The sequence below is a fragment of the Rhinopithecus bieti genome, unplaced genomic scaffold (genome assembly GCF_001698545.2).
Source record: "Rhinopithecus bieti isolate Rb0 unplaced genomic scaffold, ASM169854v2 scaffold_10347, whole genome shotgun sequence".
Classification (NCBI taxonomy): domain Eukaryota; kingdom Metazoa; phylum Chordata; class Mammalia; order Primates; family Cercopithecidae; genus Rhinopithecus; species Rhinopithecus bieti.
The window spans coordinates 1,568,700-1,575,363 of record NW_016806836.1 but is presented as its reverse complement, the minus strand read 5'-3'; positions in this window follow the sequence as shown (position 1 = coordinate 1,575,363).

The following is a 6,664-nucleotide window of genomic DNA, read 5'->3' as shown; positions in this document are numbered from 1 at the left end:
TATCTTTACCTCTCTGAACCTCAGATTTTCCATCTGTAAAGTGGGAACAATAATATGTACTTTATAGGAATGTCGTGAGGAGCTAAAGAAGAATATAAGCAAACATGAATAAGGCAATAAATACAAACATAGAACAGTATCCAGTTGGCAGTAGGTGCTTGATCAGTATCTGTTGCCTGCACAACACTTTGTTTTTCAGGGCATACACTGAGGTCCAGAGAGGGGAAAGGGTTCATCCAGGATCCCAGCTAGACCAAAGGTCTCCTGATGTCTGCTGGAAGAACGAGAGAGAGGAAATCCCTGGCCTTTTCCTTCACCAACTGTAAAACAAGAGGGCTCCACCGATCTATGGTTTCCAGCTGGGATCTGGGCTCTCAGGGGCCACCACTGGAGTCAACACCAAGCCCGCGGAGCTCCGGGACCACCTTTTCTGGTTCTCAGCCCACGTCTCTTTCACTGGTGGAGGGCTGCGGCAGGCTCACTGGTGGAGGGCTGCGGCAGGCTCACTGGTGGAGGGCTGCGGAAGGCTCCACGTGAGCAAAGCTTCCTGCTGCTCAGCCTTGAATGTGTGAAAGCCCCTACTTGTTTATTTTCAGGGGTCCTGGCAGCGAAGACTCTCTGGGATGGGGATTCCTCCCGAGACCCCTGCCCATGTAGACCCCCTGTGTCCGGGCCTGGGTCAGGGTTGGCACAGCTGCCTGGAGTGGGTGAGCAGACCAGAAGCGTGACCCTGCCCTACCCCCAGCCAGCTGCAGCCTGGGCCTGGGATGCTGGTTCTGCCAGCAGTTAAAGTCCCCCTGGTTGTCTAATTTAATCACAGCTGTGTGCACGGTGACTCTATAAATAATTTTTAGTGCGACATAACCATTATTTCACTAATTGCTTCACGCGCACCCCTGGCCTGTGAGATAAATTAAGGTTTGCTGAGTCAGCACCTTTGGCTGATGCCACTTTGGGGCTTGGAAGTGCAGCCCCAACAACTGGGCTGTTTCCACACCAGCCTCAGCCCAGCACTGAGGGGAGGGCGCCCCTCATATGAAGTGGCCAAGGGTGGAATGAGTGAGGAGGAACGAGGAGAAAGGGTCTAATAAGGTTGGCCATGTACAGTTGCACAGGTTGTGTCCTGCACCAGGGTGCTTGGCCAAGGGTTAGGGGGCTGAAATCCAGCCCATACTACACTTTTGCAATCCACGTGCCCTGACATGGGATTTTGTTGGCCCAGAAGAAGGTGGTACCTTCTTGTAATTTGTACAAAGGCTAGGAACGAATCAGCTGCTCCAGAACGAACTCTCACATAGCAGGTTGTTAGGGCCACTCCTCTCAGAGAGGAGGCCAGGCAGAATATGCTTTAAGGATCCTTCTCATGAGAGCAACAGTATGGAGACCCAGGCTCTAGATCTGATGCTGAGTAACCTTGGGCAAGTGACCTTCCCTCCTCTGGGTTTTAATATCTTGACAGTTTGATCCCATCCAGAGCCTATCATACTCCAAATGCAGTAGGTGTGGCTGGAAAAAAAGGTTCACATGGTCAAGTACGTTTAGGAAACGTCGAGTTAAGTGGTTTCTCTCTGTAGAAATTTCCAGAGAGCCTACAGTGTGTTCAGGAGCAGCAGACTTGCAGGGAGGGGTGGAGATGGTGTAGCTTTTCCCAATGCATTTGGCTATGGAATCCTTCATTTTAGGACTCTCATCCATCCTGGGATCCAGTGTCTATCTCTGGGCTTATCAGTGAGTGGATGTCATCTCCAAGGACAGAGAACGCTCCTATTCATGGCCATAACTCCAGACTCAAGGCACTTCCCTATCTGTCATCTAGATTTGATGCTGAGTGACCTTGGGCAAGTGACGCAAGATTGCAAGTGGGCAAGATTGCTAGATTTTCGCTAGATTTTGGCTTCCTTCTTTGAAGGAAAATCTAGCAAATATAGATCTTCCTTCAAATCGGTGAAGTGTGGAGGGAGCATCCTGAGTCCATAGGACTCGAAGTTCCTTGAGGGCAGGTGCTATGTCTGCCTTATTTATTGCTAGTTCCCTGGGGCTTAGCTTGGGACCATCTCTTGAGTGAATGAATGAGTGTCTATTTTGAAAAGAGACAGGAAAGGAGATAACTGGCTTCACATCCTGCCCCAAACCTTACTGACTGAGTGACCTTTGAGCAGATTGCTTCTGAGAGTCCATCGCCACCACAGCTCTGTGTCTCTTTTGTCAAATGTAGATCAAGGGCCAGACATGGTGGTTCACACCTGTAATCCCAGCACTTTGGGAGGCCGAGGCAGGTGAATCACCTGAGGTCAGGAGTTCGAAACTAGCCTGGCCAACATGGTGAAACTCTGTCTCTACTAAAAATACAAAAAATTAGCGGGGCATGGTGGTGCACATTTGTAATCCCAGCTACTTGGGAGGCTGAGGCAGGAAAATTGCTTGAACCCGGGAGATGGACATTGCAGTGAGCCAAGATCACTCCACTGCACTCCAGCCTGGGCAGCAGAGTTGGGACTCCATCTCAAAAAAAAAAAAAAAAAAGTAAATTAAACTCTCTATCCTTCAGCCATAAAAAAGGAACAAGATCATATCCTTTGCAGGGATATGAATGGAACTGAAGGCCATCATCCTTAGCAGAATAACTAACACAGGACCAGAAAACCAAATACTGCATGTTCTCACTTACAAGTGGGAGCTAAATGATGAGAACACATGGACACAAAGGGGGAACAATACACACTGGGGCCTGTTGGAGGGTGGAGGGTGGAAGGAGGGACAGGACCAGGGGAAAATAACTAATGGGTACTAGGCTTAGTATCTGGGTGATGAAATAATCTGCACAACAAACCCTCACGACATGGGTTTACCTGTATAACAGATCCGCACTTGTAACTCCTGAACTTAAAAGTTAAAAACTCTCCATCCTCTCATTCCTAAAGTGCTGAAATTAGGCTCAGATGCAATGATGGTTGTGAGTGAGTGCTCTTTCTACAGGGTGAGATGCTTGACAAATGCAAGGCATTCATCCTATGGCTGTATCCTCCTTGGCTCCCTCTCTGGGCTGGGCTGTGATCACCTATTCCAGGCTGCTGTTGACTGAGTGCTGACCTCGGGTCAGGGCTTGTCCCAGGGGTCTTTCACACATCCTGTGCACACTTGTCCAGTAACCCTCACAGCACTATGAGAAGAAGGGATTATCTTTGTTTTATGAAAAAGAAAAGTGAGGTTCAGAGAAGCGATGTGGGTTACCTGAGGTCACACAGCTGTAAACTGTAGAGCTTGGGATTTGAATCCAGACATGGTTCCAAAACATGTCTTTTCTCTTCACTCTCAGCTTATTGGCTCCCAGGTTACCACCTTATTCTCCCCCTACTCCTTTGTGGACAGGGTGTTGAGGCCGGTTATGAAGGGATGCTGGCTTCAGAGGGACTACTGGTCTCCTTGTCAAGTCATTTTGCTATTTTCACAAGGACAAGGGCAACCATTTGTTGAGCATCGACCATGCATCTGGCATTGCTGGCTGCTTTAGATCTGTTATTTTCCCACATTAAATCCTCACTCAACATCTATGATGTAGAAAAAAACCACTCTCATTTTAGAAAGGGAGATTGAGGCTGGGCGCGGTGGCTCACACCTGTCCCAGTGCTTTGGAAAGCCCAGGTAGGAAGATCACTTGAGTCCAGGAGTTATAGACCAGCCTGGGTAACATAGGGAGACCCTGGCTGTACAAAAAGCTAAAAAATTAGGCAGGCCTGGTGGTGCATGCCTGTAGTCCCAGCTACTTGGGAGGCTGAGTGGAAGGATCGCTTAAGCCCTGGAGGTTGAGCCTGCAGTGGACCAAGATTGCACTACTGCACTCCAGCCTGGGAGACAGAGTGAGACCCTGTCTCAAGGAAAAAAAAATGGAGACCGAGGCTTGGAGCAGTTATGTGACCTGCTCAACCGCACACAATTAGGAAACAAGCAGCCAAGCTGAAATTCCACCCAAGTGGGTCTGATCCCAGAAGCTGGTTATTTCCCTGGCTTCTCATTCATGACCCTGAATACCCAGCCCCAGTCGGGGAGAGTTGACCTGTGGCTCCTGGGTCCAACACACCAGGTCTGTCTGCAATAGCTGCCATGGAGACGTCCCCTCGGTGCATCATGACCTCTGGGGTTGTCCTTTCCCAAAGGGGTTCCAAAGCCCCATGGGCCCTGCCCTTGGTGCCTGACACACTATTACTGCCTGGGAAAGGCTGAAGAATGATGACAGGGCTTTGAGTCTGGCTTCTTCAAGGTTCCTGCTTAACCTCCAGGGGACCAGAGGAGGAGCTGGGAGACGGGGGAGTGGAGAGGATGCCAACATCCACAGCTGAGGCAGGGACTCGTGTGTGCCTGGGCCTCCCTCTGAAAGCTGCCTCTGGAACGTGGTAACAGCCAGTCTGCTCATGCCCGCAGTCACCCCACCTATTAGCCTGGCTGCCCTGGGCACAGTGACCTCTTCCAGGCTGGTGTCCCCTCCCAGGGTGAGTCCAGTCGAGCTCCCTGTGCGTGGCTTTCAAGGCCCCTCGCACCTGCCTCCAACCTCCCTGCCTTTCCAACCTCCTCTATTGCTTATTCCTTTATTTAAAAAATATTTGTTGATCAACTATGTGCCTGGCAGGTGTTCTAGGTCCTGAAAATACAGCAGAGAACAGAACTGATAAAATCTCTGCTCTTCTGGGAAAAATTGACAGAAAGCAAGTTGACGAATAAATGTATGATGTCGGGCAGTGACAGAGACTTATAAAAAAAAAAAGAAAGAAGCAGACCCTCCCCCTGTCCCAAGGGTTCTAGAGATAGAATTCAGGGGGTCAGTGAAGTTAGATGAAGAAAAAATTACATTTTTATTTCTCTAACCCGTAACTAAAATATTGCATTTTTCTTCAATTATAAATGTTGACAACATACCACGGTAGTATTAGCAGTGCCTGTGACTTTGTCACCAATAGAAATCAGATATTTCCTATCACATTACAGTTGTTGCATACATTGTGAAATATCATTGACATTCATCACTGCTTCAAAATTGTGGTGGTTAATAGAACTGCCACTAGATCTTGTTATTTAATGCATTAATAAAGAAGTGCATCTGGTACTGTATCACTCATTTGTTTTGTACATATTTTGAAAACGATTTCTATATAATTGGCTGCCTTTGTAAATCTATGTATTTTCATCTATGCCTTTAAAATCACTATCCTGAGAAAGACTCTGTAGGCTTCACCAGGGCCAAAGGGTACATGGCCCCAGATGCATTAACTCCTGGAGTGGAGATGGGTGGGGAGGAGGGGTGGGTTTTAACTGGAGTGGCCAAGGAAGCCTCTCTGGGGAGGCGGTATTTGATCAGCAACCTAAAGTGGGCAAAGGAGCTGCTATGTGAAGATTTGAGTCAAATTCATTGCAGGCAGAGGGAACAGTAAGTTCAAGGGCTCCGGGGTAAGAAGGAACGATGAGGTCAAGGTGGCTGGAGCAAAGTGACCAGCAATGGGAGAGAACAGAGAGGCGCAGGGACCACACATGATGTAAGACCTGGCTTTGGTGAGGACTTGGGATTGTATTCCCATTGAGGTGGGATGCTACGGAAGGGTTCTGAGGCTGGGAGTGATGCATTCAGATTTATCGATTAGAAGGATCCCTTTGGCTGTGGGGCAGAGAATGAGGCACTGAGCAGTGGGTAGGAGGGGAAGCAGGGAGACCAGTAGCTAGGGGTCTGCAACCATCCAGTGAAAGATCACGTGGCTTGGAGCAGGGTGAGACTGGAGAAGTGGCCCCATTCGGGATGCATCTTGAGACTGGAGCCTGCAGAGCTTATGAGGGACTAGAAGAACCATTAACTTTCATCCTTCTGCTTCGGCTTATGCCACTCCTGGAACTCGCTTTCCTGCCATCTCCATCCTCCAGCCAGCTCTCTCCCCAGATTCTTCACCCATGTGGCAAAGACTGCTAGTAGCCTCCTCTTTTTCCATTTCCTTACTAATAATCCCCCCATATTACCTGAGGGAGCAATGTGCCCAGCTCAGAGGCCAATTCTCCCAGCCTCCTTTGAAGTGAGGGGTTGCTTTGGAGACACCGGAGCTGTCATCTGGTGAACAGGCTTTTTATAGGAAGCTGACTCCTCCTTTTGCTCCTCTTTTTCCTCCCTGGAACATGAACAGGATGGCTGAAGGCCACTTTCCCCAAAAGCATTTTGGGATGATGAGGGAATCACAGTGACCTTGACCCTGATATTCTTGATATCAAGGAGGGGCTTTATGGATTCAAGAAATTCTAATTCGGTTTTGTTATTAGCAGTAAAATAAAATTTCCACTGGGTACAACTACAAATTCAACTGCTCATTGGACATCTCCCTCCAAATCACATAGCCCCCCAGACTCCATGTGTCTAATTCTGGGTCTGCCGTCTTTGTCTCAAGTAATTTATTTTCGGGGAACCCAGATATCTGTACGAAAAGATAACTAATAGTGTAAGAGCTGCAACTATTTACCCATCCACCACCCACCCACCCATCCCTCCTTCATCCACCTCTGTTCATCTGGGCATCAATCCACTCAACATGCTTTTATTGAGCACCTACTATGCACTGGGCCCTGTGCTAGATAGAGGGGCTGGAGGTATGAATAACATGAATAACGTATCTTTTTTTTTTTTTTTTTTTTTTTT